This window comes from Pithys albifrons, chromosome 2 (genome assembly GCF_047495875.1).
Source record: "Pithys albifrons albifrons isolate INPA30051 chromosome 2, PitAlb_v1, whole genome shotgun sequence".
Lineage (NCBI taxonomy): Eukaryota > Metazoa > Chordata > Aves > Passeriformes > Thamnophilidae > Pithys > Pithys albifrons.
Window position 1 is genome coordinate 12,904,751 of NC_092459.1, and position 14,003 is coordinate 12,918,753.

Genomic DNA, 14,003 nt, shown 5'->3' on the forward strand with positions numbered 1-14,003 from the left:
AGGAGAAAATGGAAAGGATGCTCTGCAAATGCCAACTGGCTTTGACGGTGGCTATCTGCATCATGACCAAAATCAGTGAGCTTTCTCCCTTTACATGGTGGGCAAGCTGCCAAGAACAGAGTATCCTGCGCACAATGCCCTTTAGAAAGAAAAGAAGAAACATGAAAAAAGGAAAGGGAAAAGCTCCCTTCTGCACAGACAGGCTAGCCTATGCAGAGCAGAGGTGAACGAGAAGCACAGCGTGAAAGCACTGGCGAGGAAGACTTGCAGCACACCCACATACTGCCTCCCAGCCCCCTGAAGGCATTTCTTTTCCTCCCTCCTCCCACCAACGCCCCCGACTATTCTTAAAATTACTTTGCATGAGCCACGTGCCAATTTCCAAGCACCAGCACCATCTATTTCCTTATCCCGTGCCCAAGCTACACCATCTATCACATTTGTGTTTTCAAGAGATTACAAGAAACTGGGGTTTGCACACTCAGGGACACAAATGGTCCCATTCCCGGGGGCACTCTGTGTGAAAAATGCGCTTGCACTTCTACTGCTGGGAAGTTCCCGATCCTAGTACACTGCATGGTTGGAGAATCAAAAACAAACACCTTTGCCACTCTGACTAGTCCACCAGTTAATTCATTACGATAAACCCATTGTCCAAAACAAAAACATAATTTAATTGCTAAACCAGCTGCCCAAGTTTAGCTGTTGCTCTTGGCAAACCTGTCAGGATCTCAGTATGCCTGGTCTTCAGCAAGCACCTCTGTAGGTGTAAGGCATGCCTTCTACTCTTGCAGTCTCCAAGGGTCCCTGTTACCCAAATCCAGTGTTTTTCAACCCAAGTAGATATTCAAAGGGATAACATCAGCTCAAACACCTTTCTGAATACATGAGAATTACAGTAACTGAAATACTAGCAAGTATCCTATTTTTATTTCTCAACTGCTAAATGTACATTTACCCAGCTGCACCCTTTCTCATTTAGGCAGCCTGATACCCTTTGAAAACAGGGGGCAGAAAAAAACCCATAAGGTTAAAACACATTTGAAGTAGTCACCAAACAAACTGGCAGAAAGTCTCAAAGGCTGACGCATGAACTGTCAGTAATTATAGCTATGTCTAAGTATTTCTTGCTGGTTTTCTCCCCAGACAGATTTCAAGTAGATTTTGCCACTTGACACAGGCAGCTCAATCACTGGGAAATATACAGCATGCAAGAGAACCAAAAAGCTGGCCAGGCTGTATCTGGTATCTTTTGAATGGAATGCTGCTGACATGAGTTTCCAAATATCTTGACTAACATAGATTGCCGGGGAGAATTCCTTAAACTGCTTGCTGCTTTCTTTGATTTTAAAACGATATGCACCTACAGGACAAGAAACACTGAAATAGCCAAAGTACCACTGCAATCTCTTTCACACTGGTTACTCACAGGTATCTACAAATCCACCGTGCAAATGATAAGGAGCATTTCTTAATGATAATAATAATAAAGGCATATTTCATGCAGTGCAATCCAGAACAATTGCAACGTTTTTTAGATTACAAGACCGATCTGCCCCTCACCTCCCCAGCTCCTGACTACTAATTCCAGCACAATCAGACCAGGAGAATGCATAATTTGTCCTCCAGTCGACCCTGCAGGTCTCACAGTCATGAAGCAACATAACACTAAACTTCCAGAAAGGTCAAATTTCCAGAAGGTTCAGCTGAAGGTTCTCTCCTAACCACTGAAAGACTCTTCAGGCATAAAGTAAGGAGCTCCTCATGGAGTATTTGCCTGCATTGTTCAAGGATTCCCAATTACTTTGCTATTCGAGCATGACAATAGGCAGAGGATATTTATCTGGGGAAGTCAAGAAATGCAGAAATCAATGGGTTAATTAGCAGGTTAGCAAAACACAATCGACCTGTGAAAGGTTTTATATAGCAAAAGGCTGACGAAGAGAATTGTTTGCATTTTTCAGGATGGTAGAGGATTATTGGAACAATGGAAATTTCAGGCATTGATTCAAAACATTTTCTGCTATTAAACTCCAACAATTTTGCAAGAGCAAATCTTTCTACTATCCATGGATAATATCCCACACAATACAATAATACAGTTAACACAAGCTAAAATAAACCCCTTGCCAAAAGAAATTTAACTTCACTCTGAGTTAAACTCAATGAAGACGCAGAAGTTGGAAACGATTTTCTACTACAGACAATGCACAAAGAAACTGATTCCACATAATAGATATTATGGAAAGCGTCCTAGGAATGTGAGAAAAAAACAAATTAAAAAAATAAGGGAAAAAAAGGCCTGTTTTTATTCCATTAACTGGAAAACATACTGCATTTAGTCCTGACTCTGAACACAAAGTCATACTTGAAGGAAATACCAACAGATCTTTGGAAAAGTGTGAGATCCTCTTCCCATGAGTATCACTGCATACAGCGCAACCTTATTGCTCAGTGTCACATCACTAAAAGCAAGAGAAAAAGCCAATGATATAGAACTTTATTTGACATTGCCTCTTGGTCTACCAGCATTCTTGCCTCACCCATGTCAAAGTAATCAACACTCAAAAGAATGTTGTCTTGCTTGTAAAAAAAAAATCATGTTGCATGAGCATTTCTAACTGCAACCATTTCTAAACCAGATCATATGCCCTCTTTTTTCCTGTTTTTGTTTTGTTTTGTTTTGTGGAGTCATAATCCCTGTTTAATGTTGCTTAGGCTACAGATTAATCTCTATCCCGAGCTCCCAACAACTGGCCTATGTTACTGCCATGCCCATGAGCTCGGGTGGTAGAATGGGGGCACCGTGGTGCCAGCTGCGACACACAGTGAGCAAAGCACCGCCTGCACCAACACAGTGACAGACTCATCTAAAAACTCAAAAGGTTTGTCTACACAAGTTCCTGCCAGTGCAAGCAGCCAGCAGCAAGAGCAAAACCCCACTCCAGCAGCTGGCAGAAACTCTTTTCACCGTTGCAATTCTCTGAACAGCCTAAGCCATGCCAACAAAAGCAGTATTTTTGCCAGCAGAGCTGACTCCTCAGTAAAGCTGCTGCCAGCATTGAGACAGCCACTCCATAGCGGCACATGCTTTTTTCCCTTCTAGTTTCCTATACTTCCAACTCTACACAGAGAAACCCTAAATTTAAGGCAAGAAACAAAGAAAAGCAGAATATAGGTGTCAGGACAAGGTGATGCACGTTCTGTGGGCTGGCCAGGATCTCCTCACCTAACCTATGCCGCCTTCTCCAAGCCCCACCAAACTAGATGAAATCAAACACACATACTTGTAAGATCCTGTTGCCTGAATTAAATGGTTCCCAAACCAAGCACCTGAGAAGAGTTGAGGCATCAGTAGATGCAAGGGGGATACTTGGCCCTGGAACAAGCAGTGCCCTGCACAGGCTCCTCTTGGCTCTGCTCCCTGGCCAGAAGTACCCAATGATGCTGGTGGACACCATGCAGGACAGCATGTGATATTAGTGGCTGCTGAAATAGACCCCTAATATTTGCTCAAATTTCATCTCAGGCAAGAAGAGCTTTCGAATCTGAAACCACGACAAATGGCTCCCATTGGGAAAAACGTGGAATATTTTGGGGAGGGAGCAATTGTTTCCTCCTTTCTTTTTCCCACAGAGAAAATCTGATCTTCCTACCAGATTCTCACTTCTGAATAGGACTGCAGGACAACACTCAGCTCCACAAGTATTTCTGTGAAAAAGCTCAGGATTTTGTCACAAACGTATAAATCACCCAGCTGGAAACAGGAGACAGACCTACTGAACACGCAGCTGTTTTTCTCAGCAAACCTTTAATTCCTGATGATGCATTACATGACCTTTTCCCAAACCAAGTAGAAACTTATTTGCATGGAAACTTCCTTGTAAACACATTTGCTTTGTTTTATTCCCTATTTCTTGCAATTCCCCATACTCCGGCAGCTACTGAGTGCTGGAGTCCTGTGCTCCAGCAGGTCTCCCCAACAGCCACGGCTGGCAGATGCCTTAGCTGCCACAACCTCCCAGGAGTAGGGTGTCCCCCCTTGCCCCCGGGGTCAAGGGAAGGGGGTGATCTTGGCAGCAGCCATCCGGCTTCCAGCACAGCCTCAGACACCTCCGGGGGAGGAGACAGTCAACTGACCAGAGGCGAACGCCAGCAATTTTTAGAGGCAGTTTGGGAAGGTGACAATAGGAAGTCCGGGTCTGTAGGACTTGACTCGAAGCTCCCTGCAACATTCATGCGGCGGGAACTTCTCCGGGTAAACCATTAACCACCATAAAGCAGAGCTGCGAAACGCCCCTCACCATAAAGGAAGCTCACACACACCCGAACACACGCGCGGGCTGCATGTGTATATAAACACACGCGTATGTACAGATACCCATACCTGTACAAACATACAGAGAAAGACATACAGATATACACATATGTTTGGGGGTTTTTTGAGGGCAGGGGAAGCACTGGCACTCCCCTCTGCTCGGGGCGAGGCAAGCGCTGACACCGCAACCCCGCGGCGGCAGAGCAAGGGGATCTGCTCCGCATCCCCCGGACGCGAGGAGGGCATTCGGCTCTGCTCGACATCCCCTAGCGGCGAAGGGGACACCCGCCCCGCTCCGCTCCGCGCCCCGCGCGGCTGGAAGAGATGCGCGGAGCGCCTCGTGCCGTCAATCCAGACAGGATACGTCCAACCCTCGCTACCCAAAAATACCCCCCAAAAAGCCAGCTCCGTCCTCCGACAGTCCCCGCGGCAGGAGAGACAGTGCGGATCTCCCGCAGCCCCGCCAAAGTTTCCGCGCGGCTCCGCGGGCGGCGGCGGGGCAGCGCCGGCTTCTTACCCAGCGGGCGGAGCGGGGTCCCGAGGCGGCCTGGAAGCGGCAGCGGCGGCGGCGGCTGCGCGGCGGCTTCCTGGGAGCTACAACTCCGCGGCGGCGCCCGGGCGAGCCGCGCGCCTGCGGAGCGGCGGCGAGCGGCGAGGAAAAGAGGAAATGAGCGGGAGGCGCATTGGAGGGAGGGAGGGGGAGGAAGGAGCCGTCGCCGAGGGACTGGGGAAAGCGAGGGACGGAGCGCAACTTCCCCGGCGGGGCAGCGGGCGCGCCGGGGGGCGGAGCGCACCGCGCCGCCGCTCCGCGGCCGCCCCGCGGCGTGCGCAGTGCCGAGCCCCGCGCAGGGGCCGCCCGCCACCGCCGCTCCCGGACACTTGGTATCGCCCTGCCCGGCCTCCCCCGGGCAGCCGCCGCCGCCGCCGCGGGCAGGAAGTGCGGGGCTGGCGGGGCAGCGCGGAGAGGAGGCTCCGAGGGGTGCGCGCCCACGGGGGGCTGCGCCCGCCCCACTGGCGCTCGCTGCCGGCCCCGCTGGCATCGCGGGCATGGGTAAAGGGGTGGGAAAAGTTCTGATTTTTGTTGCTGGGGTTTTTTCCTTCCCCCTCCCTTTTTTCCATTTTGTTTTTTACCCCGAAAACAAAGAAGGAAACGCTGGGGCACGACTCCCTCCCGCGGCACCATGTCGCCCCAGGCCCTGCGCGCATCCCCAGCGCGGCTGGAATTGTCCAGCGCGTGGGGGCGGAGGGAGGACGGCGACAGCGGGGTCCACTTGGAGCGGCCGCTGGAAGCGAGGGTAGCCGCCTCCCGGCACATCCACGCCGCACTTTCGTCTGAACAGGGCAATGGGACAAGCCCCCCGGCTACCCACAGTACCCCCATCCCGTGCCAACAGTAGCGGTACAGGTGTATTTGGTGCCATCGGCTGAGTCTGTGGACGGGTGCCGTCCCACTCGCTGGAGACAGGTGCGCTCACCGTTCTGGGCAAGACGTGAACTTGCAGAGCCTCTCCGCATACCCCATCACAAAATGGAGGGGATTTAGAGATTGATGGTAATCTGCTTCCTGAGGGAGATAATTGGAAGCATTGCTCAGAAATACGGCCTGCAGCACAAAGTGAATCTTCCTCTCGGCTATTCCATTCCCCGCCTTCTCCCCACCCAACCCCCCCCCCCCGCCCCCCTTCTGCCTAGCACATTTTCAAGTCAAAAATATATGAGGAATTCAGTGGAGTTGCCACTGTGCCTTATCGGTAGCATTTACTCTGCCTCCCCTTACAGCAGCCTCCGTGAGCACATTCAGTGCTGTTGTGAGATAAGAGCTGAAATCAAGGCCACACCAAGAAAGATTTTAGTGACAAAACTTGGGAGGCAAGGGAGGGTGGGGGTAGGAGTGAACAAACAGAAAAATTCCACCACCACCAAAGCAGCATTTTTTGAAAGCTTATCTTTGCATTAAGTCCAACAGATTTGCATAAGGACAGAAAAACAAAACCACACACACAGAAAAAAAACCCAAATAAACAAAAACCCCTCAGAACTCCCACCAAACAAACAAACAAAAAAAGGCCCAAATCTTGAATACATGTACTCCAAAGCTTGAAACATTGAAATTGGATACATTGATGCAAAGAGAAGAAAATGTGGCAGAGATTAAAATGTTTCTCAACAATAGCCACTTTCTCCAAGGCCTTTGAAAAATAGTTGAACCATTTTGCCACCTTAAAAAGAAAATAATAAATACGTCAGCCCAAGGCAAATAACAAGCTTGGAAACTAAAGAACCTGAACAGTTAAAACTAGAAGCAACTCGACCAGGAACATATGATGGGAAACTCTTTGCAACCACCACTGTTGCCAACTTCACCTGCTTCACCTGGGTTCTCCTCGCAGGACATGATTACATGCGAGTAATTCCCTGGATTTCCGGGCGAACCCTTCCTTGCGCAAGCATTGCACACGTAGGTGCGGCTGGATGCAAGGTTGGGGCTGTGACTCCTGCCCTGCCCCTCCTGCTGCTCTGCCACGGTGACGACACCACTCCGCCCAGGAATAGGTGGTCACAGAGCAAGTACCTGCTTGATGCCTCCTCCAAGATATACAGCCTTGGGGACTGATGCCTAGTGAGAAAATAGTTTATTGCTCTCAAACCCACTTTCATTTTTAACACAGTTGTCACTCAGTAGCCTCAACAGCAGTAGGTTTTCCTTTGCTTCCAGTGCCTTGTGTCCTGTGATGAGCAGGCTGTGAGATGAGACCTGCAGGTATTTCTGAGGCTGCAGTGTCTCCTCTCCAGGATGCCCTGTTTTGATGGGTGTTGGCAGCTGCGAGTGCCCTGCTCGGTTTGAGGTGATCCTCTGGTGCATGTCTTTGTGCTGCTCTGCACCCTACTCAGCACAGCACTCAAACGTGTCTGTCAGGAACTGCCTGTGTTGGGAGACCCAGGGACGTTTTATGTCAGTGGGTACTTCCTTGAGAAGTGCCTATGGCTGCTGCTTTCCTTGAGCCCTCTAGTATTCTGTGTATGGTCCCATAAGAAATTTAATAAATACTGGAAATAATTCCAGATTCAGCAATTGTTGCAGAACACACAAGAAGAAACAAATGAGATGTTGCTACAATTTATACCCAGCTTCTTTCTTGAAGAATTTCACCCTTCCAGCTGCAATTGCATACAAGACGTACAATCCTGATAAACATCCAACCAGAGAAATGCCACACGGATTTCAGATTATTTAGAGTCCTGATGCTTCATAATGAGCAATTCTTGAGTTGCAGAAATCCCTTGGGAACTGATGAAAGATGGCCTTAGAGGGTTGTCAACTACTTACAATCTGTGATGAAAAGAATCTACAGATTCATTCCTGCAACAAGTTTGTGAGGGCTGCTGCTCTCCTCCTATAAGGCGATGGAGCTGGTGAAAGGTCTAGAAAGTGTGTCTTATGAGGAGCAGCTGAGGGAGCTGATGTTGCTTAGCCTGGAGAAAAGGAGGTTCATAGGGACCTTATTGCTTTTTATAACTCCCTGAAAGAAGGTTGTAGCCAGGAGAGGGTTGATCTCTTCTCCCAAGTAACAAATGTTGGAGCAAGAGGAAATAGCCTCAAAGTTGTGCTATGGAGGGTTTAGACTGGCTACTTGGACAAATTTCTTCACAGAAAGCATTGTCAAGCATTGGAACAGGCTGCCCTGGGAAGTGGTGGAGTCACCGTCCCTAGAGGTACTTAAAAGATGCTTAGATGTCACATTTAAGGACATGGTTTAGTGGTGGACTTGGCACTGTCAGGTTAATTGTTAGACTTGATGATCTTAGAGATCTTTTCCAGCATAAATGATTCTGTGATTCTATGAAGGCATTTGCGAAACTGTTTCCACTGGGTGTATCTGTATTTTTTGAAGTCCTTCCTTTGATGGCATGTGTTTGTTGAGTGTATCTGTAATAATCCCATGCTGACCTAGCATGAGCCTTTGCGAATTTAAATCCATAGCTGCTCTGGCATCTCACCTTTTGTTTGATTTTTCTTTCTGCTTTTCATTCTGTTTCCACAGTCAGGAGTGAGAAACAAAGAGGGATTGAATTAGATTCATCTGCATCATTCCAGCTATGCTGAGTTTGAAGATAATGTGTGAAATTCCTTTGGCTGCCTGGGGTTTAATCATCAAGGGGTTAGGCAGAAACTGAAGTATTTGAGATGTGTGGCATGCTGCTAGTCTTCAAATTTCTTCTGCAATAATGTGAGCTACACAAGGCTATTGTTAATCTTGAATTATTATCTGCCTTCCTGTGGTTTGCCATGATTAACTTGAGGAAGAGATTGAAGTGATACCTACCTTTTTTTGAGAAGTTTATCAACTTGACCTGGGCAGCCCAGCACCAAAAAGTAAAGGAAGGTGCTGCTGGCAAGGATTAAGGATTCAGCCCACTCTTTTGCTGTTGGTCTTCTGATATCTCTCATGCCTGTAGGGATGGAAAGTGCGGGTGGTGTCCTTGAAGGCATCCAATTGCTCCAGATGTGTTCAGAATGGGTCAGACAGGCTCTGATCTGCCTCTCCCAGAAGAGTCGGGACTTGCTTCCACTGCAAACAGTGACAGGAAAAACGTCTTCTAGCTTTGAGCTGGGGACATGGTCATCCTGGTCACACTGTCATCCTGGAGCTGGGTGGCACACACTTCCCCAGAGGAAGCTGCTGGCCAGCAGTTTTGCCTGGGAAGGAGCTCCTGCCTGGCTGGGCCATTTGCAGAACAGCCTTCTGGGAGAGGTTGAAGGAGCACCCCTGGCACTCCCTCTGAGATTCCTCACAATGTACATTTGACAGAAGAAAGCAATGTTTCGAAAGACAATGTAATTATATTTTTTATCCTCATTTAATCTTGTTTTTGAAAATCCCTCAATGAGGAATCACTTTAGAGGGATTCAAATGAGAATAGTAACGGAAAATGAGCCAGTGTTATTCACCTGTGATAAAACCAAACTGGTTGGCAGGTGTTTGGGGAAATATGAGGGAAAATTGTTTCTATTTTCTTTGATGTGTTTTGAATTCCAGTAATAAACCTCTGGATGCTCACCTATAAAGCCTATTTTTTGCTACCAGTTCCTGGGGCAACTTGAATCTTTGCCTGCATCAGTTTAACCCCTCTTTTTGCTCCTTTGCATTTCCAAGTCAGACTTAACAGGGAAACATAACTTGGGAAATGCCAGCTGCACGTATGGCTCTTGCCTGCAGTATGAGCAAGCAGCATGGCCCAAACAGGCAGACCTAGTATTTAATGTACTATCAAAACAAATGTGCCAAGAGGTTTTGCCAGTCATCTGGATCACAGAAACTGAAAGTGGAAAAGAGCAGGTAGGTTTTCACAGTGTGTTTTCCTGCCAAAGCAGGATTGTTCCCTGCAGTATTTTCTAGTGTACTTCCCTGACCTGTTTTAAATGACCTTGTAGGATGGGGAGAGGCAGGAGGGAGGAATCTGCTAGTTATCTCCAAAGTATCTTTGTCTAGTTTGAATAATACAATGTGGAGAAAGGGCAAATGAGTGTTCAGAGAATTTAGCTACAACACAATATTTAATGTAATTTTTATATGCTTTTCCATCTCCAACCTACTTGCTATGCCTGCCACTGTGCCAGCAACATCAGATAGATGAAAAAAAAAGTAACAAAAATTTTTCAATAATCCATCTTTGTATGATTATTTTTCTTTCTCTTAGCAGGAGATTGTCTTGGGTGCTTTCTTCCCCTGCAAGGAAAAATAAATGGTAAGAGCTGCGATGATTGGCAGCAAGCCTGATAACAGCAGATGTGAGTCTGCACAGCTGGACAAATAAAAGAATGTTCTTTCTACCTACATTTGTATTAAGGTTGCCCCAGGGACACCCTAGTGCCTACGGGGGCCTTAGCATATGAACAGCTAAAGCCATCAGGTACATTTACATATATGAGAACACTTGGTGTCCTTTTCAAAGTCTAAGAAAGTTACAATTAAAGTAACATAAAGGAAAATTGGCTGCGTGGTTTTTCTCTCCTATAATAGAAGGACTGAGGGTGGAAATATTTTAAAAAACTACGCTTGACAGAGGTGAAGAATTTATGAATTAAACTGGCACATTTTTATTTCATTTACTGTTGACTACCAGTTTATTAAAGGGAAATCTAAAAAGGACCTGATTTTGCCTCCCAGGCTGCAGTTACTGTGTCAGACTAAAGTTAAGTGTTTTAATCAGATTTTTATATTAAAGTTCCTTACAGAAAAAAGGAAAAACCTTGCTAAATAAGGAAAAAATAAAATCCTCTTTTCTCTCTGTGGTGCTATACTGCAGTTTTTCACTCTGAGATTTTCCATAGTGTTTGCTGGGATTTATCATCAAAAAAATTTGGTGCTAGGGATATTATAGCTGTATCTAGTAACAAAAAAATTGGAATTTCCTAGAACTCGTAGCCTGCACACACTTATTTCCGGTGGTATCTACCAATACCCCGGTTCTCCTGTAGGGTCTCCACACAAGGATACCCACCATCAGGACAGAGCAGCAGGGCCTTGAGTGTCTGCCCATGATCCTGTGGCATTCCCACCTGGGCTTGGCATTCCCACCCAGGCTATTTCCTCATGCTGGCAGCAGCAGCAATTTTGAAACAGAAAATGACATGTCTAATTTGTTTGAGCAGAAAATAACAGGGAGCCCTTGAAATGGATGAGGTTCCACAGAGCAAAGTAGCCATTGAAAAACTGTTGTGTCTGTGAGATCTAAAGAATGAACTCTGGTTTTGTAGTCCAACGTGTCAAATTTGTGTTGAGAGAGGTGGAATAGAATAAGAAGACTCAAGTGTTTCTGTACAGCAGAAAATATCAGTGCTGTTAGTTGTTGCTATTCTGAACCACAGCAGGAGAATGCAAAAGTCAGAAATTAAGTATGAAAAGCATACTGATGTGTCTAAATGAAAATCGATGTTTGAGCTTGGCATTACAAAAGCCAAGGGTGGCCACACAGTAGCATCAGGATGCTGCTGCTCCAGCGCACTGGAGTTAAAGGTCTTTGCACCACGTTTGCGCTTCTCGTCCAGTGATTAAACCTTCCTGCTGGGACACCAAATTCTTCATGCTGCTCACATCTTCATAAGTCCACCCTGAAATACTTAATATTGAAATTAATTTCCATACTTAAAATGGACTTATAGGAAGACGGGGACAGACTTTTTAGCAGAACATGTTGCAACAGGACATGGGGTAATGTTTTTAAACTAAGCATGGCATATCCAGATTAGATATAAGGAAGAAATGTTTTACAACGAGGATGGTGAGAACTGGAACAGGTTTCCCAGAGAGGCAGTGAATGCCCCATCCCTGGAAACTTTCAAGGTCAGGTTGAATGGGGCTCTGAGCAAACTGATCAAGTTCAAGATGTCCCTGCACATTGCAGTGGGGACTTTTAAAGGTCCCTTCAAATCTAAATGATTCTGTGATTCTGTGAAAACAGAGGGCCTCATAAAGCAGCATTTCCCATGGGATCAAGGTCTCCCTCTCAGTACCTGAAGGCACAGTCATGTGGATCATTCCAGTCGTGTGGATCATGCAATTTGGAGGAAGCGAGTTTAATTTTAGCACTGTCAGTGGAACACTCTTCTATTGCTTCTGTTGGTAATTAAGAGAAAGCAAATCACAGGGGAGGACACTAAAACTATTAATTAACAACACTTTCAATGAGAAAAAGTTAGTAATTTGAAAAGGTTGGTTTATGCCTGAAGAAAATACTTAAATAGGGTAATCACATTTTTGAGCATTTGACAGACGCACACTAATAAGTAAATGGGGGCATTGATTACACATTTAGATAATCACTAGGTCCTCCATGGTGTTGCAGGAATGTCCCAAGTCTCCTGTCTCAAGCTTTGATTTCAAGTAGTGAAAAATACACTTAATACCAAGCATTCAGACAACCACATTTCACTCACTGGCCTGGAAAATCCGTGTATGTTTCCCATCTGCTGAAATGGCAGTGCTTCTCCTGTGGGCAGGCCACTTTCTAGCCTTGCCAAGCATCCTGCACTACCTTTGCCACAGCACTACCAAAACATGCATTTTTTTTTCATAAAATCAACAGAGAGAGGGGCAGCAACTTTGCAACTAAAAGGACTCACAGTTTTCATGCATGTTTGATCATCTTTTATCATAACACAAACCAGGCAATTTGCTTTAAGCAGAGGAGATTTTTCCCTCCAAACAGACAGTAATCCAATAAAAGAGCCCACTAGCAGGATCCTGGACAACATGTAACACTGTGTTCTCATCAGCATCCCACTGGTGTTCTGACAAGGTACCTGGTGCTGGTGATACCCGCTGGTGCAGACACACTCAGCTGATCTGGCTGACAACATGCAAAGGCACAGCTTATTGAAGCCACAGCAGCTCCTCTGACCTCAGATTGCCATGCAAATATCACCAGATTTTTCAATATTATCATGATACTAGGTGTTCCATTTTATATAAAATGATATCTCGACAAGTAAGGGAAATTCAGTTATTTACTTCAAGCAGCATATCAGAAAAAAAATTATTCTGACAGAGAATTTAGACATCCCTTCATACTGAGAAGGGAAAGACTGAGAAATAAAAAAGGAAACCCAATGAGTTCCCAAACCAGATGAATTCCTAAAAAACACTGGATTGGATCACTTTTTACTTAGGAGTTTCAGTTCTTATTAATTAATGTACAGTTTGTCTTCAATCATGCAAAGAGCATGTTTCTGCCCTTTCTATAAACTCCCCATAGTGACACAACTACTGCTTTGCTTTGGGCTCCTTTCAGGAGCAACCAGCCTGTAATGGCATATAGAATTTAATTTTGGTAACAAAAGGATAGGTAAACAAGTTACAGTAGCAGGGGTAGAAAGCAAAAGTAGAGACTCTGTAACCTTTGGGGTCTTCCAGTGTCTTTATCTGCCGGCTGTTCCTCTTTATAATTTTCTTTCACATTAACAATGCATTTTTCCATTGGAAAACAGGCTGTTTCTTTTGAGTCATCTCTGCAGGGAATCTCCTGTAGTGGGGTTTTCTCTGCCAGGCAGCAGTGGTCACTGGCAGCCACTCCTTCCCCAAGGCAGGTCCTATCTCCTGGTGGTAGCATTGGAATAAAAACACAGACATCCTATTAATAGCCAAACTGTAGACAATTTCAGATGTGGAATTTGGTTTCTAAAATTACAGACCCAACCAAGCCAGGCCTGAACCAATAAAATTCAGCTGTGTTTCCTCTGACTCATAACTGGTTTTTCAGAGAGCTTTTTAGCAAATTTTTTCAGAAATTCCTCTGTTGTTGCCTGACTCATACTGAAACGTCAAAATCATTATTAAAGTGAAATCATAGCAAAGGGGGTGTGAATACTTGTTTTTTTATCAGTTCAAAATGCTTTAAAAACCACATTTTGCTATGAAGTGTGCTTTGACCAATAATTAAATACATTATTATTTACAAAAGGAAACATAAAATCTGTCATATAGGGCTGGTTAAGAACCAGCAAATTTTAAATGTAAGGTTAATTTATTCTTTAATAAACCTTCATTTATCCTTCTGACACATGTAATATTTGTGTTCAGCATCCCACCCATTTTCAGTCTGAAGCACCCGTCCATGCCAGAGGGAAGGAGGATGCTCATTGTGAAGTATGAGTTGTTCAGATATCCCAGGAGGGGCAGTGATA

General features: G+C 45.6%; 1 protein-coding gene and 1 long non-coding RNA gene across 2 annotated transcripts in view; both read right to left on the reverse strand.

The window, feature by feature from the left end:
- Positions 1-5,148, reverse strand: part of HPCAL1 (hippocalcin like 1) — a 64,017-nt gene extending 58,869 nt beyond the window's left edge. The window contains exon 1 of the mRNA XM_071548347.1: positions 4,836-5,148. The gene's annotated coding sequence lies outside the window, so the exon portion shown is untranslated. The remainder of the gene's footprint in view (positions 1-4,835) is intronic.
- A 4,875-nt stretch (positions 5,149-10,023) lies between these two features.
- On the reverse strand, positions 10,024-13,679 carry LOC139668268 (uncharacterized). The gene is made up of 3 exons (XR_011697011.1): positions 13,218-13,679; positions 11,835-11,937; positions 10,024-11,440 (listed from the first exon to the last, which is right to left on the reverse strand). It is a non-coding gene; the product is annotated as an uncharacterized lncRNA (long non-coding RNA).
- Positions 13,680-14,003: the final 324 nt, after the last annotated feature.